General features: G+C 46.6%; 1 long non-coding RNA gene across 1 annotated transcript in view; it reads left to right on the top strand.

The window, feature by feature from the left end:
• Positions 1-2,201: 2,201 nt before the first annotated feature.
• LOC132439427 (uncharacterized) overlaps positions 2,202-26,288 on the top strand; it is a 361,344-nt gene continuing 337,257 nt past the window's right edge. Inside the window, exon 1 of the long non-coding RNA XR_009522352.1 lies at positions 2,202-2,331. This is a non-coding gene — a long non-coding RNA (uncharacterized lncRNA). The remainder of the gene's footprint in view (positions 2,332-26,288) is intronic.

Below are 26,288 nucleotides of genomic sequence, written 5' to 3'. Positions count from 1 at the left end.
ATAGATTCAGCCCGCAATAATGATTTCTCTGTAAACCAGGCAAAGCTCTGATGTGTGAAGGATGGCTATTACTGCTATTAGCAGCAGGCTTGTGGTTTGGGCGACAGGTTGCGTTTTTCAGTAGACACAAATGAACCCTGCCCCTGCGCACCTTCATCCCACTGAAAGCCCATGTTTATTTACAGCCCCAATTGATCTGGATCGATCTATCCTCAAACCTTTTCATCAGGAGGGTGAAAATAGAAAAGCAAGGAGGGGAGATCGGGGCTCCTCCACCTTCCCTTGCTCAGCAGGTGGTGCCAGGTCTCTGGCCACTTTCCCACAGTTGGGGTAAAATATCTCCAAAGCATGGTACTGGGTCATTCCAAAAGGGGGAGGAACCTGGCCCATCAGAGCATTTCTCTGCTAAAGATCTCATTGCAGACTCGCCAAGCCACATCTGTGCTCTGCTCTGTCAAGTAAACAAAGAATATCTACAGCTCTCAGGCAGGCACTAACATTAGCCAAGTGAGGGCTGTTTGGGGACCAGAGAAAGGAGGCTCGCATTTGAACATGAACTACCGTACGTGGATTTATTGCACTGCTTTTCCGACGGAGAGGGGGAAGTATTTTTCTCTGGGAGATTAGAATTTACTAGTGGATTCAAGTGTAACTTTGGAGAGTGGCAGAGGCATTAGATGTGGCAGTATCACAGTATTATTTTATTGGCAATTAGATTTCAAACTGGCATGTATGTATGAAAATAAGTCTCAATTATGGGCCTGCGAATTTTCTTCACCATCTGTCAGCAGTTTGCTCCTTATGCCACAACATGTGTACCTTTGGAGGGAAAATGATTTAATAGCCCAAGTCAAGAGGTACAGCTCACCAGATTATATTGGAGTTTATAGTCAAGAACTGCATTTGTGATTTATGATGCAGAGAAAGCAAATAGAAACTTCCGTGCATGTGTGCACGCACGCACACGCGTGCACACACACACCCGCACACACTTCAGGGTCTCACAGATGTCAAAGATGGAGAATACCTTCAAAAGGAGTGAGCTTAACTTCTTCACTTTACAATTGGGAAAAATCAAGTCCCAGAGAGGGCCAGGGACTTGTCCAAATGACACTGTGACAGGGGCAGAGCTGGAACTATAACCAATAGGAAGCTTAGGGTTGGGGCAGTGGTGGGTTAGTAAATGTGTAAGTACCTCTGGGAAAATGAAGGCCCTGATGTGTAGCGCTTGTCTATTGCTATGAGGTAAATACGCTCATGGTGGTGATTTCACACCGATGTGATGCCACTGAATATGGAGTTTGGAAGGGATGTACAGTTGTCTCTCATAAGCCAAGTTCTGTAGTTCCAGTGTACCATTGTTAAGGGGAATGAAATTGCTTAGGGAAATTTGCAGTTTGCCTGTCCAGCATCTGTTTCCCCTTCTAGTAAGAGTGCCCTAATTTTTCCTGAGGGCATCCACCCCTACCATGTTTTTGACCTACATAATTTGGGTAGGGTGATCCCATCCAGGTCCAGGAGTGGCACATGACCCAGACCTGGGCCAATAAATGTACTTTAATCTCCCTGGACATTGATTGGTTCAGGGATGGGCTTGTGGCCCAGTTTGGCTCTGGGAGTCAGGCCCAGGACCTTTGTTTGAATTGGTGGTCTTAGAGCTATGAAGGAGTGCCCTGGATCTAGTGGTGGCCAGCTTGCCACCATGAGAGAAGAGGCTGTCTGAGAATGAAGACAAACACAGAGGAAAACAGAGCTGAGAGACAGAGAGAATAGAAAGAATGGGCCCTGAGTAAATTATTTTGCTTCTGGATCTGTCCTGTCCCAGCTTCCAGTGTAATTTCTGGACTTTCTGAGAATCAGTGAACATGTTTCTTTATCAAGCATGTTGCTTCTGGTGGAAAGAGGCCTAACTAATGAGTTTGTCTCTGAGAGTTATACTAGGAAATCTCTAGAGCCTTTGGGACCGGATGCTTGTCGGTAGAGGTTGAACTCCATGAGGCCACGAACGTTGTCTCTCTTGGGCATCATTGCTTTCACAGAACCCAGAACGTGCCTGACATATGGGAAATGCTCAATAAATATTAGTGGAACATCTTGTATCAGTCAGGTTTACTGTATTATGATACAGTAACAAACAGCTTATAACAACAAAGTTTTATTTCTCAAAATCTTTTGTCATTTATGTTGGTTGCAGCTCTCCTCCATGTATCTTCATCTTAGGATCCAGACTGGTGGAAGAGCTCCCATCTGGGACATGAGAATCTCATGGCAGAGGGAAAAAGAGCAAAGGCGGCACCTTGTGATGGCTCTTAGAGTTCCTGCTTAGATAAGGTACTTGACACTTCTTCTCATGTTCCATTAGTCAATGCAAGTCACTTGGCAGGGAGGTGTCCTCTATAGCAAGACACTGCGTGCCACAGGTATCAGGAGAGATTTATAATCAATCCCCTTATAGGTGGGGGAGTGAGTAACGGGGAATAATAATACAGGTAACCACACACTTAAAGGGAGAATGTGGGAACGCAATTAGACCTTATCTTGTGAAACTGAACATTTGAATATACACTGACCCAGCAATGCCCAGAGAGCTTCTTGTATGAGATGCATGCGGGAATGTTTCTAGGAGCATGTTTGGTACAGCACAAAACCCCCAACAACTCAAACATCTTAAATGTCTGTAGACTGGTGAATGGATATATAAATTAGAAGACATTTACACAAAGGAATAGAAGGCAGCAATGAAAACAAGCAAACCTCAGCTATTTGGAACAACATGAATACATCTTAGAAACATAGTAAGTGAAGTAAGCAAGTCTACAGAAGACTACACAGAGTTTGATTTCAATGTTATAAATCATTCTCATGTGAAAAAAATTACGTGAAACTTAAATGAATGATAAACACAAAAATCAAGATTTGGCTGCTTTGGGTTGGGGAGAGTATGGGGATGGGATAGGTGGTTACACCTTACTGGTGATGGTCTAGCTTCTAAGTTGGGTGGTGAGGTGGGGGGGTCATTTTCATACTATACATTTGAACACATTTGTTAGATTCTTTCGTCTCTATCAAATATTATGTTCAAAATGGAATAAGAGTGCAAAAGTAACAACTAGGAAAATAAATAATTATAAAAAAAGTTAAGAGTGATTATGGAAAAGAGCTGTCTTAAAAAGTGGGCTTTCTAGAAGCAAATTTGGTAAGTACACTTTGGGGCAGAGTTCAGGGGCTTGGAACAGAAGGTGGGGCGTTGAGGGTTCTGGCCTCTCAGCACAGACCCTGTGCAGGGGGCAGTTCACACCATCAGGCCTCCCCACGCCTGGGGGAGGATCAGCGTCCTCACTGGCCCCAACATCATGCTCATTAGGCCACTTCGGGGACTGAGATGCCCGGAGGCACCCTGCGTATGGGCCTGAACATTCCAGGTCTAAAAAGGAAGGTCCACCACCGTGGATGAACACACCTGGCCACTGGGTTTGTCCAACAGGTGTCTTGATTTAACTGTCCCTGAGTTTGGTCCTCTCTGGGTGTATAGAGAAGGCTCCATTCTGGCCCTGTAAAGTTGAAGACGTCCCACCCAGATGGCTGGTAAAGTTGGCCGCTGCTCTTGGTCACCCCCATGCAATGCTGACCACCCCAGTGAAGCTGCATTCTTCTGGAAGAGTCTCTGATCTGCTTTCCAAACTCAGGGCAGGAGAAGGAAGCTTCAGATTGCATATTATGGATCCCTAGTAAAATAGCCCAAGAGCACCTGCCCCCAGATGTTTCACCACCTTCCTGGGCAGAGCAAGTTATATTACTGAGGGAGGGCTACCTGCTGCGGTGACTCCGGGGGCCCAAGTGGTCTGAGTCTACTCCCTCAGAGAGAGGGAGAGAGAAGGGCGCTGTGGGGAGCCTGGAACCAGAGCATAGGTGAGACCTCCCGAACCTCCGAGTGAGGGGAAGCCTACCCACACCAGCGCTCGCTGAGCTTCCTTGCCCACCTGTGGAGCACGTGCCACATCTGCCGTCTGCCTCCTGCTGGGGGGCGTGCTTGGAGATCTCTACACATTCAGGCTCATTCACCTCATTCATTTTAGTTTGGTTGCTTCTGGTTACAAGTAATAGAAACCCATAAAAAATGGAACTTTTGTCCATTTGCATTTATATAGGAGTAGGTATAGCTTTAGGTGAAACTTGGTCCAGGAGTCAAAAAAATATCGCAGAGCCCTCCCCTCTCTCATCTCTTCTTGGCTCAGCTTCCCAGTGTTGGCTTTATTTCGGAGAGACTTCTCACCACTCCCAGTGCCCAGGGTTCTCCCAGAGCTTCTGAGGCTCCATTAAGGTCCAGCAGGAGAGAAGAAACTTCTCAGTCCCCGTTCCTATTAGAAGCCCTGAGGCTCATCCTGTTGGGGCTGGCTTGGTCACATGCCCCTTCCAAGCCAATCACAGTGGCTGGGGAATGGGATGAATTGATTGGTGTAGCCAGGTCACAAGATCTCCTCAGGGCAGGGGATGGAGTCAGCATCCCCAGAACCTGTGGATTTTCAATAGAAATCCAGGACTGTGAGGAAGAAGGAAGGGGGATTGGATGCTCAGAGGGTAGGTAATCCACAAACAATCACTTCCTGTCTGCTGATGCTTATGGTAGTCATTTTGGAAGAGCACCTTACACCTTAAAGATGTTTATATGCCATACGGGTGGTAAAGGTATTTTTCCCTGTGGTTGTTTGCCTTTTAAATTTATGTTTTTAAAGAACCTTTCTTTTTAACTATGGTCATTTTCAAGCATACACAAAAGCAGAGTGAATAGAATATTGAGCGCCTCCCTGTACACATCATCCAGCCGCAGCCATTGTCTTATGTTGATTTTTGTCTTTCAGAAGTTTCAAATTTGTACATAGTTCAATCTTGTTCTTTTCTACTGTAGCTCCTCCCAATATTTGTAGTTGTGTTTAGAGAGGAGTTAGATAAATATTCAGTTATATTTCTTCCTAGGTTTGCTTTTTTGAATATATGCTGTGAAGTGAGACTCTTTTTTTTTTTTTTTAAAGAAGATGTTGGGGGTAGGAGTTTATTAATTAATTTATTTATTTTTGCTGTGTTGGGTCTTCGTTTCTGTGCGAGGGCTTTCTCTAGTTGTGGCAAGCGGGGGCCACTCTTCATCGCGGTGCACGGGCTTGTCACTACCGCGGCCTCTCTTGTGGTGGAGCACAGGCTCCAGACACGCAGACTCAGTAGTTGTGGCTCACGGGCCTAGTTGCTCCGCGGCATGTGGGATCCTCCCAGACCAGGGCTCGAACCCGTGTCCCCTGCATTAGCAGGCAGATTCTCAACCACTGCACCACCAGGGAAGCCCTGTGAAGTGAGACACTTAACAGGATTTCCCCCCAGGTATCCAATTTCCCCAGGTCTGTTTATTGAATCATCCATCCTGTTCTCACTGATTTGTGAAGCATCCTTGATTTGATATTAAGTTCTCGCATGTACCAATATCTCTTTCCGGCTACATATACTGTTTTATTGACCTGTGTGTTCTTGCACTAATACCGACGTTTTAAATTTTATAGATGTATAAATAAGTTTTCATATCCAGTACGCCTAGTTCCATCACTATGTTTCTTTTTTCAATATTTTCTTGCCCAACTTTATTCATTCTTCCATATGAAACTTAGACTCATTTTTCCAAGTTCAAAAAAAATTCCCTTAGGATTTTTATTAGAATTGGTTAAAGTTCTGTGTAAAGTTGGAAAAATGAACACTTTCTTCATAGTCAGTCTTCAAACATAGAAATACGGCATATCTTCCCATTTATTCAGGTCTTGTAAGTCCTTCTGTAAAAATGCATAGTGTTATCTCCTGCGAGGGCCATTCCTGGGTTGTTTATGTATTTTGCTTTGTTTATGGATGAGAAATTTAAAACTTCTCATTTTATTTTCTTTATCCATTCTCTATGACTTTTTATTTTCATCAAGTTTGAGTCACTCTGAGGGGTTTAGACCATGCTTGCTAGGAACCCACCACCCAATCTGCCAGAGATTATATTTTGCTCTAAAAGTGAAGTCGCTTGAGCACTTATGTACAGAGGAAAGAGCATGAGATTTGACACCAAGACAAGCCTGAGCTCAAGTCCCTGCTCTGCCCTTTATCGAGCTGTGTGTCCTTGGGCAAATTTTCATTTTGCTTCTCCGAGACTCATTTTCCTTATGTGCAAATGGCTGTGGGTTGTTTTCTTCTTTTTTTTTTTTTTTTTTTTTTTTTTTTGGATTCGCGGACCTCTCACTGTTGTGGCCTCTCCCGTTGCGGAGCACAGGCTCCGGACGCGCAGGCTCAGCGGCCATGGCTCATGGGCCCAGCCGCTCTGCGGCATGTGGGATCCTCCCAGGCCGGGGCACGAACCCGTGTCTCCTGCATCGGCAGGCGGACTCTCAACCACTGCGCCACCAGGGAAGCCCTGTTTTCTTCATTTTTAATCTATTTCCTTTTATTGTGTTTGCTTCCAAACTTCTCTTTCTTCTCTAGGGGAAACTAAACTTTCTGGGAACAGAGGCTATTCCTCCTCCAGGGCGGCATGTGGGGAACATAATCAGGTAACAGTGGATGTTCAGTACCGCCAGGCAGTACTGATTGAAGAGTCTAGCCCATGGACACCATTTTGGTTCATTCAAAACAGAAGATACTTTGAAATAACCTGGAGCCCTCACCTGGATTATGGTTCTTTAATAAATCTTTGAAATATGGATAATAGTTAATGAGATTAAAATAGTCAAGATTTACTGAGTTCTTAGCATGTGCCAGGCACCAGGTGACCACAGTCCAGGCGTGGTCTCATGAGACTGCACAATACTTTGGTGAGGAACGTGTGATCCCCATCTTAGCTCAGAGATTCTAAGACGCTAAGATCATGCAGCCAGGGTGTGGTACAGCCAAGACTCAAACCAGCTCAGTGCCCTGAGTCTGCGCACCCTGTCATCTTCCTTACGACAATCAAGTAGTGTGTTAACAGTGCCTCAGGCCTTGGAGGTAGCTGGAAATACTGGTCTTGTCCCCTCCTTCCCTCTTTGATTGTGTTAGTTGCCTTCTCTTTCTCCCTCCATTTTAAGCATCCCCAGAACAAGACTGTGATCAATACTTCTCGCCATGGTGTTAAACTCTTACCCATCAAGTCTTTGCCACCCCTTTCTTTCTTGACAAGAGTGGCAGTCTGGCGTGACCTTGAAGGACTGCTGGGTGGTTGAAAGGGGTATGGAGTATGAAGGGGGTACAGAGAATGGGGGCAGAGGACTCAAAGCCTGGCAGGATGACACTGGGGAAAGAGCTCTGGATGTATTTGTGCCCGGGTGTGTGGGTGCATGTGAGAGAGAATGTAGGCATGTGGGAGTATGTGACGATGTGCATAAGTCTGTGCATGTTTGACTACATATGGGTGTTAGTTTAAGCACATGTGTGCATATGGTTATGTTTATCTCTGTGCCTGGGTGTATGCACGTGTGTGAGTATATGACTACATATAGGTGGGTATGCGTGTTTGTGTATGTGTGTGCAGTTGCCATTTGTGTACATTTATGTGTGCATATGTGGGAGAGGATGTGTGTGAGTGTATCTTTGTGTGTGTAAGATTCTGTGGGTATTTGTGCATGGGTGGATGTCTATATGTGTGTGCATGTAGTTGTGTATATATGTGTGTGTGGGTATGTACATGTGTGAGTGTTTGAATAGTAGGGCCCTGGCCTGCAGAGCTGGCTGCATTTCCTTCACTCAGGACAGATGGTCCAGAAAATGAGGCCCTCTCTGCCACCTGCCTGCACACCCCCCTCAGGGCCTTGCTTCCTCCGTCCAGTCCTGCTGCTGCCCTGTGGCTTCGTCTTCCCTCCCTGGCCCCCTCCCTTACATTTGTACCTTTTTGGCTTGTGTGTGGGGAAGGTGGGGTTAGGACAGAGCTGACAGGCAAGGCTGGCCTGGCCTGAGCCCACTGTGGCGGGGCCAGGAGGCAGGCAGGGCTGAGAGAGAGAGAGAAAGAGAGAGAAAGAGAGAGAGAGAGAGAGAGAGAGAGAGAGAGAGAGAGAGAGAGAGTGTGTGTGTGTGTGTGTGTGTGGTTACCATGGCAGGGAGGCAAAGCCCAGGCAGCCCTCGCCAGCGCCTGGCCTCATCCACAGGGTGGGCAGGCAGCCCAGGGTAGAAGAGCCTGTGCTTTGCAGACAAAAATGCCAGATGGTGGGGGATTTGGGGGGGCCCTCCATGGCCTGGCTGCCAAGGGCAAGGAGGTTTTCTGGGGCTCTGGAGAATGAGCTGGGGAGTTGCTTGTGTGCTGCTATGAGTTTTGTGTGCGTGTGTGTGCGCGCGCGTGTGTGTAGGCTTGTTTTTGCATATTTCAGAATATGTTTCCCTTTTGGATTTCTATCAGTTTGCTAAAAAATTTAATCATTAAGCTGTAGGTTTTTTGGTATAAGGAGAGTACACGTTCCTGTAAGGAAGTCAAAACATCTTTTTCAAACAGAAAATATTTATTGACAAGCTATAAAAGCGGCTCCAAATAAGACAGACATTTAGGCTGGGTGTTTCAGTTGTGAGTGAGCCATAGGGGCATGGCGAGTGGCTGGGTTCTGTTCATGTTATGAATGGGTTTTGCCTCCTGCTGGTTGGTTTTCTAACTCTGTCTTTAGTGCTAGGAGTTTTCCTGAGTGGATCCACTCATTCCCGACGATGTGCTCTACCTTGTCCTGTTGGGAAATGCAAAGCTTGCCCAGGTGTGGGTTCAGACAGGTGTAGGGACGGCTTTGCCCCTCCACCCTGCACTAACACGGCATCTACGTGGAGACCACCCCAGCGCACTGGTCTCACTAGGATGGCCACACGTGAGCGACACAACCGTGGGTAGAGACAAGAGGCTTTTGTTTCTTATTGGAAAAGGGAAACAATGAGGAGAAGGATGATTTTATGTGAGTGAAGTGTGTCCTGGCCCTCACACAGCCCAAACGCTAATGTCTGCGCAGGAGGGCGGTGCCCTGGGGACAATGGGTGGACCATGGAGCTTACCTTGGAAACAGGTCTTCCCAGCCTTAAAGAAATGGCCAGCTCCCTGACTCTGGCCTCCGTTCCCTCCTCACCAAGCTTAGAAACCCTCCATGGATTCATGCTGAATAAAGTCCAGATTCCTTAACAGGGCACTGCAGGCAGTAAGCATAGCCACCTCCCCAGGGCACCCCCTTTTTGTGGTTCATCTATCGCTACAACTTTCGTTATCTTGATCCAGGCTCTAAATGCCATTTGCTTTTTATTTTTAAGCAGAAAAATATTTATTAACAAGTTATAAAAGCGGTACCAAGTACAAGGAAAAGCAGGCGATCACTTGTGCTCCTGCCCTGCCCAAGACTCCCTCCCTGCTCCCTTTCCCGCCCAGATCCCACTCTCCTTCCAGGTTCAGCTAGTTGACAATTCCTGCTTTCCTTCTCTGTGCTCCTATGACATGTCACAAACAAGAAAAATCTCATGTGATTCCTGTATGAAGTGACTGCTTTCTTTCCTTGAGGTCAAGGGAATATATTTAATCCTGGCACCTAGCACAGCTGCTGGCACCTAGGAGGTGCTCTGTTGGCTGAATGAATAAACAAAAATGCAAGTACTGGCTTCCTTTTGAAACTTGTACCACTAAGCGCAAATATTACGATTCTGACCTTGGTAACAAACGCCGATCTACTCATGTCATCACCCTCATTATTGTTATCTGTTTGTGTGTGTGTCTGTGGGTGTGTGTAACTGCACGTGTGATGACACTGGTCCATTCAGTGGACATGAGGTCTACATGGACACAGAGCATTTACAAGTTTCACTCAGGAAGTAAGAGAGAATGAACCAGAAATTGTTAGCCAACCACCCAACAGCCACAGTTTCATCTTCTGGAACTTTCTATCTTGAGCATAGCCTTCATCAGCATCATCTTGCTTATGGACTCTCCCTCACCATGATTATTATCAGCCTCTCTTTCACCTTCTAGCACTGTCTTAGTTGAATACATTTATATCCTAGTGGGAAAGACAGGCCAGTGATTCTGGGCCGAGCACGTACTGGGTGCTGAGGATACAGAGATGAAAGAAGCAGGACCCCTCCAACAAGGAACTCACATCCTAAAGGGAAAGATGCATATAGATAGTGACAAAGCTTTGCTAATACTTGAGTAGAAATAGGAACAGATTTGCTTCTGAAGCATAGGGGAGAGAGCCCTTCACACCAGAAAACTCCTACTCATCATTTAAGGTCCAGCTCATATGCCCCCTCCTCTAGAAAGCCTTCCTGTCCAGAAATGTGGGAGATCAGATGTAGAATTCAGCCCCTTCCCATATACCCCTCCCACCCCTGCTACATCACACACAGACACACACACACACAGACAGACACACCATTCTCTCAAGGTATTTGTGTGGGCAGAAGCCTTCACTGAAGGGTTGTGAAGCAGTGATTTATATTTTGCAAAAACACAGACAACTTAAAATTTAAGATTAGGTGTTTCTTTCTTTTATTTACTGTCCCTTGACTGTTTCCATGACTTGGCTTCTAGCCTTCCATTGTGTTACCTGATCCTCTTCCCTCTTTGTTCACTCTTACTCTCTCTCTGGGTCAACACCCCAACCTTCTTCATTTCTTGGGAAGAACGAATGCTCTGTCCACAGCTGATAGCCCCTGGGGTGTGCCCGGCTGGCCTTATGGTGGTTCACGGTGGGTGTCTGCCCTGATTGGTCGGTGCTCGTGCCATACTTTGTTGTTAGCTGTTTTGAATGTTTCCCTGGCTTAGCTCCAGACTTAGCTCTGGGACCTCCACTGCACATCAAGGACTTGGCTCAGAAAAACCTGCCTGTTGGGGCCCCTCCTCTGTCTGCCCATTGAGGGAGGTGGGTCTCTTGTGTTTTGTTAGGTGTGGGTGTATTGAGTTTGAGAAGCCCCTAGAACCTACATCAGCCTACTTCCCCTCACCCAGCTACTCCCAGGAGTAATTTGCCCACAGTGCTGAGAGGTGACACGCTCCCTCTGGAACCACACTCACGGCTGCTGAACAGAGTAGCTGGGAGCAAGTGTAGGGGTAGCTCAGACAGTGTAGGGGTAGGGGGAGCACCACAGATCTTCCCGTGGAAAATAAAAAGGTCAAACAGTATTAATTCATCTGTACAACTCACTGGGCTTAAAAGGCACAGCCTGAAATGTCTTTCTGATTGAGAGACGATGCTTCATTAATCTTGGCTCTCTTATTTAAGAGTGTGGAGAATGGAGACTAATGGCTGACATTTCAGTCTCATGGGTAGGATGCAGACCTACAGTTACTGGGATGTAATCGCAGAGAAATCACGAGAAGAGGAGTGAGCGGGCCAGAGGGAGACTCAGTGTCCTGATGGATGGTGGTGGTCGGGGGTGGGTGTGTGGGTGGAGTCCCTTGTTGGATATATTACCTATTAGTTCAGTGTCCCAGATCATTCTGGAGACAGTCCTCCAGGTCTTCAGTGTGAGAGCTGTAGCCTGGGAGTCAAGAGTCCTGGGTATAAGTCTGGTTCCTCCACTTCCTGACTGGGTGACTGAAACAGGTTGGTTTCCTGCACTGTAAAATGCAGGGAGAGATGATTTCTCAGTTCCCTCTCAGTGTTAGGATGCTTGACTCTTTACTGAGTGCCTCTGACAGACACCACTTGGGCTAGGCATTGTAGCCTAGGGTTTAAGGCAGTGCCTCTGCCTGTGTGGGGTAGCCGTATCTGCTCATGAGACCAAAAGTGCAAAGAGACTTACACAAGGAAGGTGTCAGGAGGTTAATATACCAAAGGAGTGTCACACTGAGGTAGTACTCTAATAGGGAAGGAGGCAGACATCTTGCAGTTGGGTGTGGGAAGGATCGTAAAAGGCTTCCTGGAAGAAGAGGGCCTTATGGCACAGGCCAAGCTCTGGCAGGCAGAGAGGACAGAGGTGGAAAGCTTCTACTTCCAAATATCAGGCATTTATCTTGGGGCCCAAGGAGAACCATGTATTTTCTGTAGCTTTCTGGGATGAGGGAAGAGAAAGGACTGGCCATGGCCTGATCATCTAGAAGTCACCCCCAGTAGCCTTCACCACACCTTGCTTCTTACTGCCCAGGATTCCACCATCAGGCAACTATTCCTGGAGACATAAAAGATTTTTCTTGGTTGCTTACCCATGCAGTGCCTTTGGACCAGCAGCATGGCTATTCTGAACCTTGTTTCCACATCAGTAAAATGAGGATAATAGCATAGGTGGGTGGGTAGATAGTTGGGATTATATGATTTAATACATATAAAGTGTTTAGCACAGTGTCTGGCATGGGATAAGAGCTCAGAAACATGAGCTGCTATCATATGGCTATCTTAGTGACATCATTCCTGAGTACTTACTGTCCCCGGGCACCGCACGTTACATTCTAATAATAACTAACGCATTGTAATAATAATTCTATGTGGGAAGTATTGTTATCATTCCTTTTAGAGAAAGCTGAGGCACAGAGACATTAAGTAAATTCCTCAAGGCCACACAGGTGTTAAGTAGTAGAGGTACAATTTGACTCCGGGCACCTGTGCACCTAACCACCCTGCTACCACCTCTCTTAGAATAAGTATTGTTATTTGGTTTTCAAAAATCAGGCTTGAGGTCCAGCTGGCCAGTGGGAGGAGAGGGGTGAGTAGAGGGGGCACTCTAAAATAGTTTCCCTGTTTCCAGCCGACCTAAGGAACCGAGGAGGAGATGGTGACTCCTGGGGGTAGGGGTATGATAAGCCTGCATATAGTAGCAGGAGCTTACTATATGGGTGGGTGGTCAGGCTGGGCTGCTCCAGACTAGGACCTAGGTCAGGGGGCAGGGTCTCAGAAATTGGGTGGAATGTGCTGAAGGATGAACTGGGAGCAGATCAGAGGCAAACTTGTCTCATGTCTGTGAGGATTCATCTGTCCAGCTTTTGGGAGGTGGTGAGCAAATGTGACTCTTTGGTCATTATAAGGTTATTGCCTCAGACTTGTAGAGCAGCCCACCCCTTGGAGAGCTCCTATCTTGATATTTCCATGGACTGTTCACAGAACACGAGTCCCGGGAACTGTTCTCCTCAGAGTTTTGTGACTGAATCAGCCTTGGAAACTGCAGCTCTCTCTCCCACAGTAGGTGCTCTCAGGGTCCCACAAGTCTCTCCCAGGTTCTGCCAAGCCAAGGCACTGGGCTGGACTTCCAGCTGCCAGCATCTGCAGCCCTGTCTAAGGTCTTTCTTCTTGTGCCTGGGAAACAAGAGGAAGTACTGGACATTTAATGGCAATTAATGACACCCCTCCCCAGCCCAGCAGGAGCAGCCCTGAACCAGTGACGGGCCACAGTTGATGTGTAAATACCCCAGCTCCCTTGCTGCCGATGGGATAACTCTGAGGCATGCGTTCCACACCATCTCCCAGAGGTCCCCAGTGGGATGAAGCTCCTGTTGCCCATGGAGGTAACTTGCTTGCTAACTCCTCCTTCATGGCTGCCTTCCTTGCCCTGCCTGTCTCTATTTCCCTGCCAGGGTTCCCTGGGATCACCTCCCAAATAAACTGCTCTCACTCAAATCCTGGTGTATTCAGCTTGCTTCTGGGGGAACCCAAGCCAAGATAGCTGCTCTGGGAGATTGCTACAGCACATTAAAGCATTCAAGGTCTGAGAAATCTTGCAGTGAGACCTATCTAACTTAAACACAGTGTTTCCCAAACTTGTTTGACCAGAGAATTCTTTTTTTACCCAGCACCCAGTAACCTCCCATGGAACATTGCTCTGCAGCACACACTATGGGAAATCATGATCTAACCCTACCTTGCAGCTTATAGCTGGGTTATCTGAGGCCCAAAGAGGGAAGTGAGTAGCTGAGCCTGTTCTTGGCAGAGCTGGGAATCGGACTCGTGCCCCCTCCACTCCTGGTACAGGTGTATTTTCTAACTGCCGTACTTCCCTCCTCATCTGTGATATGCAGAAAATAATATTTCCTCCACAATAGCTAACATAACATGTGTGAAAATCCTGAGTGAACTGAAGAGGATTATACAAATCTGTGGAATGATTATTCTGAAGGTGGAAGTGGGGTGGGGGGGCCTAGATATAAGAACCAGGTTGGTTCAGTGTCTTGGGGCATCTGAGTCGTTACTGGAGGAGACAAGGTGACTGGGATTCTTTCAGACCCACCAAGTTTCCCACAAAGGCACTCCCCCACACTCCCACCCATCAAACTCAGAGCTCATCTGAAATATTAGCTTAGAGAAAAGTCAGCAAATGGCTTGGAGAGGGCCAGCATCCATCTTGGAATGCACTTATCTCATTTTCACAGTCACCGGAGACAGCCAGGGAGGAGAACCAGATGTTCAAGCATCTCTTTCTCGCTCTCGCTCACTTGCTCGCTCGCTCTATCTTTTTTGTAAATTGAATTTAAAGGGCCTGTTTCTTAGCAACAGCAGCAGTCAGTGATTACAGAGTCCTCCTCGGCCATTTCAACGCCCAAGGTTTTCAGGAGGCAAATGAACCTGTCAGTACAGGCTGGGGATTGGGGACAGATAGCAGGGCCACAGTGGAAGCCGGCACATGCAGTGCTGTGTTTAGAGGGGTTCCCCGAGGACCCACGGTGAGGGCAGGAGGGCCTGCAGAACCTCTGTGGCTCCCAGGCACACGTGGCATACGATGCTGGCTGGTCGTCCTGGGCTGGAGGGCTGAATGTGGCTTCTCCAGCTCTACACGGTGTGCCTTTGTAAAAAGAGCTCCAGAAGAAGTCTCAGGAAACTCAAGCAACGTTGTTGAGGTACCTTGGGCAAGCCATTGAAGTTTTCTGAGCCTTGGCTTCTGCACCTGTCAGATAGGTAGTAACACCCACCTTGCCAAGCTGAGGGATAAAAGAGATCAGAGCATGTGGATGTCCAAAAGGCACGAGGAATGATGACAATGTCAGGGGGTAGGACTCTTTCCTTCTTTGGCCTCTAATGCTCTTCCCCCTGTCCCTGGAGAAAGCAAACTAGATTCGGGAAGCTGTGAGAAAACCTCCCGTCCTCCCCAAAGCCTTGAGGATGTCTCCAGGCTTGTGGACATGAAAATTGTGGGGTAGGAGGAGGTCCTGTCTGGGGCAGGGGAGGAGAAGGCCTCTTGGTACCGTCCTGATGATCAGAGCAATGAAGGGCCTTTGGGGCCCCTTTGCTTATTTCATACCTTCCCAGTCCTTGTAGGCACTTGCATTTGAGATCTTTGTTTTACTGGCAACCCGTTGAACATCTGTAAGATGGGGATGTTAATAAAATCTATCTAAAAGAATTATTATTATTTTTCTTTTAATCAACTTTAGTGATGGATAATTTACATATAATAAAATAGACCCATCTGAAGTGTACAGATTGATGAGATTTGACAAATGTAACCCACGTGACCGCCACCCACATAACCACCGGCATAATCAAAGTCTAGAACATTTTTATCACCCCAGAGTTTCCTTGTGTCCCCTTTGCAGTCCATCCCCTCCTTCCACCCCCAGCCCCAGGCAAGCACTGATTTGCTTTGCCATTATAAATCAATTTTTTAGGAAAGAATTATTATTAAGATAAAATAATGCAATGCATGTAAAGTGCCCAGCACATGGCAGGGGTTCAGAAATACTGGTTTTTGTCCCCCTAAAGCTTTCAAAACTTTGAGTCATTTGTATCAGTGGGTCAGTCATGGGAACCGAGAATGGTTTTTTCTAGAGGACAACTTTTGTTTAAGCATGAATTCCTTCTGCCATTCATTCATTCAGGTACTACTGTGCCAGAGTTTGGCCTCAAAAGATCAAGATGAAGTTCAGGTTCAAATCAAGTTCAAGGCTTGGCTGCTTAAGATGTGGGTGACCTCGGCCAAGCATTTGACTTCTGAGCTGCACCAGTTCCATTCATTCATGCATGCATTTATTTTTTGCTAGGCATAATGATACTGGCTGATGAGGCTTCAAAGATGCATAAGACACAGACAAAAGAAAGTCTTGGTCTTGTTTCCTAGAAGCAGAGCCTGAAACAGGGGTTCAGGTCCATGTGATTTATTAGGGAGTGTTCTTAGGAAATACTTTAATGGAGGGAGTGAAAAAGTTGAGGTCAAATCTTCCCTAGGTCTGATCCACAAGGTGGTGATGGGGCCCTGAAGTGTAAACCGTACTGCAAAGTGTCCCCACTTCAGATAAGAGGAGCACCTTTTATACTCCTGATTCAATCAGGCTTTGGCTATGGACTGCATTCTGGGGTTGTGTAATCTCTGGGCAAAGCAGCTCCCACCAACCAAGGACAATTCTCTGGAGAAGGGGGGCAGCTGTGACTGTTGGTAGCCAACATTCACAGCAGTTGGGAGATGCGTATCCTGGCCAGGTAAAGGGCATCTGTGCTGGGCACTGACAATGTCTACCACAGCCCACCACTTGCACCACTTAGAGCCTCTTGATTCTCACATTCAGTACAGTCCACCTGGTCCCAGCTTCTCCAGAATTCTGTGGTCACAATTCCTGGGGAATCTTATAAGAGGAGGGTTAGTGGGACAAGCTACAGTCCCTATTGCTGTAGCTTGTCTCAAGGCCACAATGATCATCGTTATCTTCCTCCTCTTCTATCTACTTTAGATTTTTCTTATCTTGGCTAGCACTTTTGCTGGTCTGGGTGGCTTGCCAGGTGGGGTGGCCCAGCCACTCTTCTCTAAGGGGTCTGAGCACCTGGTTACCATGCCTTCCTCAGGCTGTGGTTGGTATACCTGCTACTTATAGATAACAGTAGGCATGGAAATGCCAAGAGACAATCCAGTGGATCACGTGAGTTCCAAGCACATTTCTCCATGCTCCCTTTATATGGAAGCAAGCCACACTTCCTTATGGTGATGAGGGCCAGCGACCCCAGACAGCATAGAAACTCTTCCTGTGCCTGCTGATCTAGGAACCCAGGAAGCAGTGATAGTAGCTAAATCAACCTGGGTGAGAAGAAGCCTATGCTGTTGCATTCATACATAACTCAGTCTGTGCCACCATGGTCACTTTGTTTACGAGCACGTTGTGCAAACTTGTGGTGGTCAAGGACCGAGGCTAGCTAACATTGCCTGGCTAAGTCATCCTGTCTCGTCTTTCACAGGGGCTGATCTCTGGTGTGTGTTAACATATGACACAAGGATCTTTACACCTTGTGTCCACTCCAATAAGCCCATTTGCTTGCCTCTACCTCAGACTTCCTTGTCCCTGAACTTCAATCTTGTTCCTTCCAGACTTCTGACCAACAAGCCATGCTGTTCACCATTTCCCATCAGTCTACATATGTCCTTACCTCAGAGCACTTCTTTGTCCACAGAAAGTGGATGACCAGATGCCCTGCCTGAAGCTTTGTTCATTGGGAGGATCTCTCCTCACTATTGTCTGTTAGGGTCCCCTGAGTGGGTCTGTAGTGCAACAGTGTCCATTTTCTGCTTGTACCAACATCTGTGAACCAAACTTGGGCTCCTTATTCCTCCATCACCTGGCCTTTGGGAACCTCTCATAGGACCATAGGTGTGAGCTAAGGGAGAGACATTGGTGCCAATATGTTTGGTGACATGGAGTATGGGCTTCCTGTTTGTTCAGTTACTTCTGTCCTTGGACCTGTTTGAACCTGATCCTGGATGTACTACTTCCAACTTCTGATGGATTGCTGACTTTCCCAGATCACAATGTATAGTTCTAGACTCCTGGCCCCTTGGTGTCCCATGATCAAAAACTCTTGTCTCTACCAGGACCAATTAGCGTGCTAGGAGTTGTTCTGGAATGGTATATAGTTCTCTGCTGCAGATTGCAAGCTTTTGCTCCAAAATCCCATAAGTCTGCCTGTGACTCTCCTGTTAGGACTTGCCAGAGTTTCCTCAAGATGTCTTTCCCACCACACATACCTCTGGTTGCTTGAGGTATGCTATATCATATGGCCCAAGTAGAAGTGCTGTTTGTATCACAGCCTGAACCTACTGCAGGGGACTTTCTTATTCTGGGCTCTACTCAAAACTAGTAGCCTCCTGTATCACATGACAAAAGGGTTGGAGCATTATTCCCAAGTGTGAAATATGTTGCCTTCAAAGCGTTGTGCTTCTTTCTGGGTGGTAGAAGGTGCAAGGTACAATAACTAGCTCTTTATATTGGAATGAGTGTCCCAGCATCCCCAAGACCATGAAATTCCAGAAACAACGACTGGAAGATTTCTGATTCTTTGTAGGCTTTATTTTGCACCCACCTCGGGCACTTGTATCTGACTTGTTATCATTCTTGTTACTGCTTACTCATAAAGGTTTGATTTCCATGATGTCATAAATATAGTGGGCCAGTGATGTTCTGTGGAATATCTAGATGTTTCAGCCCCCCTCGGATATATTATAACAGAATGAAGGAGAATGAACAGAGTCCTGTGAGAGGATGAACAGAGAACTGTGGATGGATACTGCTGTTCATCCCATGTGAATGTGAATTGTTTTGTGTCCTCCTTTCTGCTGGGTATGGGAAAGAAAGCATTTGTCAGATCAAAAGCTGCCTACCACTTACCTGCAGCTATGCTAATTTGCTCTAGTTAAGATACCACAAGGAAATGTAAATCTCCACTGGAGTATCTAATCTCGGCTTTGGGCTCATCCATTCTTCATCTAGTTCGATTCTACATATTAAACAATAACCTTGTTAGCTTCTGGGAGCATTATGTATGTTATAATTATTAGCCAACCCTGTGCATCAGAGGTCAGCAAATTTTTTCTATAAAGGCCAAAGAGTAAATGGTTTAGGTTTTAAGGGACATATGTCCTCCATTGCTGGTCAAATAGTAGTCCCATTTGAGTCTTTGGACCCCTTCCCCTACAGTCTGTGACAGCAGCTTCCAAGAGCCGTACCAGCAGCACATCAGAACCACCCTCTAGGGCTCTTTGCCAGGGTGTTAAGTCCTGTGATATAGGAGTGCCTCCATGGCAACAATAAACTTTTGGGTTTTTTTTTTTTTTTTTTTTTTTTTTTTTTTTTTTTGCGGTACGCGGGCCTCTCACTGCCGTGACCTCTCCAGTTGCGGAGCACAGGCTCCGGACGCACAGGCTCAGTGGCCATGGTTCATGGGCCCAGCCGCTCCGCGGCATGTGGGATCTTCCTGGACCGGGGCACAATCCCGTGTCCCCTGCATCGGCAGGCGGACTCTCAACCACTGCACCACCAGGGAAGCCCAATAATAAACTTTTAAATCCAGCTTTACATTCAGCTTTCCTTCTTCAGCATCCTACTTCTAGATATACTCTTCAGGTTTCTGCTGGTTCATGTTAGCTGCGTCTTATAGCTCCTTTGGTGTATAATCTCTCTCTCTCTCTCTCTCTCTCTCAACAGGCTGAGCGCTTGCCCAGGGAACCATGCTGTAGTTTGGTCCTAGTATGGTTCTGGTGGCCAGGGAAGGAGGTGGGGGCACATCCTAAGGAGGGCTAGCATTGTCCCACCTGCCTCATCTGAGGCTTCTGTACAGACTTAAAGCAGAGGGGAGTAGGGCTTTTCAGCAGACCCAGGGTTCAGGGGAAATGGGGAGTCAGGGTGTTCAAGTGTATCTACTTAAATGTCTCCATCCCAAATTTCAGGGTCCCACTTCTTCCTCTCAGGGCCTTGACTTGGTGTATGAGAATTGCTGGGCCTGAGAAAGCAACTTTCTCCAAAGTTCTGCTACTCTAACAGTTGTGTCTTGGGTCTAGTCTTAGCTCTGTTGTCCAACTGCAGGAGGTGAGGGTCTCTCTAACTCTTTAAATGCCATTGAAGAAGGTGTCTGCCTCTCATAATTGCTTTAAATTAATGACTGATTGTCCCAAGCTTGCCATTTTCTCTCTTCAAAGCATTGAGTGTTCGGCAGCAGCCAGTTGGATGGCCCATATACTTACCCTTTCTTCTGTATCACTGAAACTCCACAGATGTTTCATGAGTCTGTGCTTCCCCCTCCACCTGTGTCCCATCCCAGTCACCACAGGCAAAAGTCAGCAAGTGCACGGCTATCCCATGCTCTGGACTCCCAGCTCTTACCTGCCACCAGGCCGTGAGTGATCCACCCCAGAATCCCATCCTTAGATCTGCTTCCTAGGTCCACCCCTGGCACCACCTGTCTTTGGCTGGGTTCCCAGAGCCTGAGAAGGGATTCAGGTTTCTGTGCTTTATTCAGGGAGTGCTCTTCAGTACAACCTGGGGTCGGGTGGGGAGTAAATTAGGATAGGAAAGAAGAAGCTGAGCAAGGATGTGGTTGCAAATAGTCTAGCTTTGGCCTGATGCGTGGTGGTGGGGCTCTGCAGCAGGAATCATCTGCTCTTGGAGCAAGGGGGCTAGACTTTTGTATCCCTATATTAAGTAGTCATTGGCTGTCGGTGTCCCTGGGATGGAGCTGTAACCTCCTGGGCAAGGTGACGTGGCTCAGCCAAGAGCAAGTCTCTGGAAGAGGGGCAGCTGTGAATTGTCATCAGCCAATCAGCAGAGTAGCCGGGGGTGGGTGGGTGGATCTGTGAGCAGGAACCACAGCATCTGCCGCAGAGAGGATGGAATATTCTGGTACAGGAGAAATTTCAGCGGGGCTGGGGCATACAGAGTGAGGCATCCAGGTGGCTGTAGCCTTTGGATCAGAGTGGCTAGCAGTGGAGGTGGTGAGAAATGGTTGGATTTTGGATATTAAAAAAACAGAACCGAAAACCCTCAAGAAAAACAGCTTTATTGAGATATATTTGACATACAATAAACTGCATGTATAGGGTACAATTTGATGTCTTAACATATGTATATATTCATGAAGTCATCACAGTAATCAAGATAATGGATGAATTTATAATTAAAAAACTTTCATTGTGCCCTTTGTATCGTCCCACCCCCTGCTCATTCTCATCACATCTTGCCCAGCACCAGTCAAGTCCCAGACGACTACTGAACTTCCTGTCACTATCGGTTAGTTTGCATTTTCTAGAATTTTGTGTCAATGAAATCATACAAAAAGTATATACTTTTTGTTCTACTTCTTTTACTCAGCATTATTATTATTATTATTTTATTGAAGTATAGTTGATTTACAGTATCGTGTTAGTTTCAGGTGTACCGCAAAGTTATTCAGTTATACAGGTACATACATACACATACACACATACATAGATTCTTTTTCATTATAGGTTATTACGAGATACTGAATATATCAATAGTTCCCTGTGCTATACAGTAGGACCTTGTTGTTTATCTATTTTGTATATAGTAGTGGGTATCTGTTAATCCCAAACTCCTAATTTATCCCTCCCCCACACTTTCCCCTTTGGTAACCGTAAGTTTGTTTTCTGTCTGTGAGTCTGTTTCCATTTTGTAAATAAGTTCATTTGTATTATTTTTTTAGGTTCCACATATAAGTGATATCATGTGGTATTTGTCTTTGTCTGACTTATTTCACTTAGTATGATAATCTCTAGGTCCATCCATGTTGCTGCAAATGGCAATATTTCATTTATTTTTATGGCTGAGTAATATTCCATTGTGATATATATATCACATGTTCTTTGTCCATTTGATTTGCATTTATCTAATAATTAGTGGTGTTGTCAGCATTATTCTTTCGAGTTGCAGCCATGTTGTTGCATGCATCATTCCTTCTGTTGTTGTTGCATGTTCATTCATTTTTATTCCTGAGTAGCATTCCATTGTATGGATACACCACTCTTTGTTTACCCATTCTCCTGACGATGAACATTTGGGTGGTTTTCAGTTTTTGGCGATCACAAATAAAGCTGCTATGAACATTTGTGTACAAGTCTTTGTGTGGACCTGTGCTTTCTTTTCTCTTGGGTGAATAGCTGTGGATCAACCGGATCATATGGTAAGCATATATTTAACTTTGTAAGAAACTGCCAGACCATTTTCCAAAGTGATTGTACTGTTTTACCTTCCCACCAGCACCGTGTGAGACTTTCAATTCCCCATATCCCCACCAACACTTGGTGTGGTCAGTCTTTTTAATTCAGCCATTCTAATAAACGTTCTGGATGTTTTTTGAAGGCCGAGCCTATGGGAATTTTAATGGATTGGATCTGATATGAGAGAAAGAAGAGGAGTTATTTATTCAGCAAATATTGAATGCCTTCTCTATTCTGGCATTATTCTAGAGGCTGAGGGGATAGTAAAGAATAAAATAGACGTGATCTCTTCCCTCATGGAGCTTAACAGCCTACATCTCTTCTATGCCTGTTGGGGGAAGACTAGGGTGGTGTGGGGCTCTAGTAGGGGTGGGATGAGAAGGTGAAGGGGTGGCAGGTGCAATTGATGGAGACAGTGAAGAGAGAGGAGGCAGAGGGTGAAGACAGGCTGTGGGGTGTAAAAATCAGCAGGTCTGGCCAAGGAAGATGCAATGATGTTCCAGCTCTACTCTTTACTGTTAGTGTGACTTGGCCAAGTCATGTCTCCCCTCTGAGCAGCCTCAGTTTCTTCATCTGTAAAATGAGAATAATGAATCCAGATGCTTAGTGAACTTCCTGAAGTCACTGACATTGATTCATTCACCCGTTGAGCTCTTTAGACAGGTGTCCTTTAGACAGGTTCCAGGTGTCCTCATGAGGGTCCCAGGGACCACGAAGTCTGCTGGTGGTCCACTGCTTCATTTCCACCCTCTCTGCCAACCCCTCAGGTGAAGATGCCAACTTGTGGGCCCTGAGCAGCCCAGGGGAGTGCTAGGCCTGTTTGCATCTTTATTTTTAGAGCCACCCCTGGAAGGTGGCTCTGGCTCCCACTCTGTGGGAGCTGAAGTCAGGCTATATTTAGGAGGCACAGCTGCGTCGCACTGTCCCTCCCACGTCTCTGGGTTTTAGCCATCATGGTGTTGGAGGGCACACATCACTCTGCCTAAGCTGTGTTTGTTGTCTGCGGGCCCCCCGGGAGTGGCAGGCCCTCCTGACTCACCCTCTGGCTCTAGCTCTCTGAGGTGGGGGTGGCAGCAGGGGACAGTCTGCCTCCCTCTGAGCCCTAGTGGTTTCTGCTGGGATGTGTCTCCCCTCGGTACCCTGTGGGTAGCCATAGCAACTATGATGCTCCATTTTGGTTCAGTGTTTCTGTTTACCCAGAGCTTCTGCAGCTGTCACCTGTGGTGTCTTCCAGGTGGGTGTGGGATGAGGCATCACTGTCACCATCCTTTCTGCTGGATCGCGAGCTCCTTTAGGGCAGGGATCGTGACTCATCGTTTCCATATTCTCCATTTCCACGTTCACCTAGTGTAGACTGCATGAGCACACAGTAGGAGCCTAAGAAGTTCTGACTGAATTTAATTCCAGTCAAATTCTGTAACTGGGCATTCCCCAAAGATCGCTTAGATCCTTGAGCTCACAGCCTGGCTCTGCCATTTGCTAGCTGGATGACCTCGGCTGTTCTCATAACAAACCCCAGAGCTCAGTTTGCTCAACCTGTAATGTAGGAATAATCATAGGAATCATATCTCATAGGAATTAGAGGAATAATCAGAATGTAGGAATCGTATACCTCACGAGGTTGTTGTGAGGCCCAAAAACGCTAATGCAAATAAAGACCCTGTGTGTTACACAGCCTGGTGCATAATGAATGCTGAAAAATATTTATCACAGGAGATTCTTGTTCTTTTCTCAGCAATCTTGTCTAATTCTGTTGGCAGGACCAAGGATCTGCTAACATGTTACATCAGCCAACATTACGAAGAATAAATGAATGGATATTCACTAAGCACCTGTCATGTGACATTCTTTCATTCATTCTCTCGTTCTCTTACCCATTCAGAGTTGATATGACTCACTTGAGGGCACTGGAAAAAGGTGGGAGCCACCCCATGTCTTCCCTGACTCATGGTCAGATCTGTCCTCTGGCCATAGAAAGGGGGGACTTCTCTGCTTTATTGATAGAGAGGTCAGTCATTTCCCTTCAGCCTCTTTTTATTGTGAACTTGATGAATGTGGCCTGATGGACCAGGAAGTAAGAGGAATAAAAACATACTATATGAAAAACATCCCGCAAAGGACAGATGGGCTGTGAATGGGCCCCCCTCTCCAGCTGTTCCCTGTCCCACCAGGACTGTGGGCTGAGGACTGGGGACTAGACCAGAGGGAGGACTTTGGTAGCCTGGGAGGAGGACCTGCCATGGGAGGCTGCCATCTGAGGCAGGGGGATGGCCAGTGTGTGCTGGGAGGCACAGGGCCTCCCAGTGGGCAGAGACTGGCAACTGGCAGGGATAATAGGAGCTGGAGGCAGGGGTCTGGCTGGGACAGCCCTTTGTAGTGGTGGGTATAGTCATTGGGTGACTTCGTTGGCCCAGAGGTAGAGAAGACCCAGGTGGTATGCAGCTGGGGACCAGTCCTGTTGGCCCCATGGCAGTGGGGGTTGGGTTGCTCTGAAGTCTGGGGATGGCTGGGTTGACTTAGTTTGGAAGTGGCACCAACCAGGCACTTTTTGCCATAGAGGAGGGTTTTGTTGACTGAATGGCAAGCGCTAGTGACATTAGCCCTGTGGTTGGGGACACTGATGCCCCGTTGGCTGTCTTATGGAGAACAATCTTATGGAGGACAGTCAGGCTTTACTCTAAGGAGATGGAAGAGTGACTTAGTTGACTGTGTAGATGGGGGGAGCAGGAGTGGGGAGCGTCCTTGGACGTGGCAGAGACTGAGGCTATCACATCACCAATAGTCCATCTGCTTCTCTAGAACCATGTGACTACTCTGGCCATGGGCTATGAACAGAAGTGAGGGCGATCCCTTCTGGGATGAAGCATGGAAGATCTTCTTTTATTTTATTTATTTTTGGGTGCGTTGGGTCTTAGTTGCAGTACTTGGGATCTTTTGTTGGGGCACGTGGGCTCTTCATTGTGGTGCACAGGCTTCTCTCTAGTTGTGGCGTGCGGGTTTTCTCTTCTCTAGTTGTGGCATGCAGGCTCCAGAGTGCTTAGTCTCTGTAGTTGTGGCACGCGGGTACCAGAGCACGTGGGCTCTGTAGTTTGTGGGCTCTAATTGAGGCACACAAGCTCAGTAGTTATGGCATGCGGGTTTGGTTGCCCCGCGGCATGTGGGATCTTAGTTCCCTGACCAGGGATCGAACCCGCGTCCCTTACATTGCAAGGCGGATTCTTTACCACTGGACCACCAGGGAAGTCCCGAAGCATGGGAGATCTTACAGCTGTCTCTCCCTCTGCTGCAGTGATGGAGGAGGCTAAGACATTTAGGTAGTGTAGCTCTAACATAGAGGAGACTGTCAGCCACAGTTCCTGAGTGACTTTGTGGTGCAGAGCTCTCCTGAGACTTAAGCTGGCTCTAGTAGCAGCAATAAACCTTTGTTTCATTGAGCCACAGAGATTTTGGAGTTGTTTCCACAGCAAAGTGAGCACTCGGGATGACTGATCGTTGGTGGCAATAATGTGCAAGGATACTGATGTTTCATAGACTCAGCCAAGTATTTTTGGTGAAGCACCATTTATACTATGCTCTAGGGATAAATTCCTGCCCTAGCCCTCAGCTGCCTTACCAACCCTCTTGGTCTCACTCAACAGATGGGGAAGTCGAGGCCCAGAGAGGTGAAGTCCTAAGCATAAGTTTACATGGCTGGTTTAGCGGCATAGTCCTCCTTTACAGCCTCTGCTTTAACAAGCTGTGTGTAAATGGATGTGCTTTTGCAAAGAGAACTTCATTTTCCTGTTGGCCTTACTCAGGCCTCTCAGAGGTGCTTCATCATCATTTTGATTATGCTCAAGTGAAGTTCAAAGACCCACAGCCAACGGAAGCTTCCTTACCCTTGTAGTCAAGCAGTTAATGTTAATGAACAAACCCTCAGATGTGGTGGGAGAGCCCGCTCTGATGGGGACACCAGGATGACTCCTTAAGTGAAACAAAAACTCTTTAAGAAGGTGAATAGTGGCTTTCTTGCTGATATGTTTTGCAAACAAGAATTTTTGTATGTTGGAGATTAAAAAAATTAGTGATGCCCCATCTACTTGTGTGTACGTATGTATTTATGTATGTATGTATGTCTATTCTGAATACCTTGTGTGTGTCGAATCCAAGGGAAGAGAATGAATGTGCAGAGGATATGTTCTTGATCAATACATACCCAATGAATTGAGCTTTTTAATAAGGTTTAATCGTTTTATGAGAATGAAGAGAATAATGGAAAGCAGGAATTTGTTTTTGAAACTAAAAAATTTTTAGTATTATGGAGGTCTTAAATTTTGATCGATCCCAGGCTCCTAAACTTTCAGATTACAGTAAAAATGAATGTTCAGTTTTTAAAAAAATTGAACTCTATTGAATATAGTTCAATACAAATTGAATATTGTACATCAACTGTATCT

The sequence above is a fragment of the Delphinus delphis genome, chromosome 16 (genome assembly GCF_949987515.2).
Source record: "Delphinus delphis chromosome 16, mDelDel1.2, whole genome shotgun sequence".
NCBI lineage: Eukaryota > Metazoa > Chordata > Mammalia > Artiodactyla > Delphinidae > Delphinus > Delphinus delphis.
This window is presented reverse-complemented; position numbering and strand designations above follow the sequence as displayed.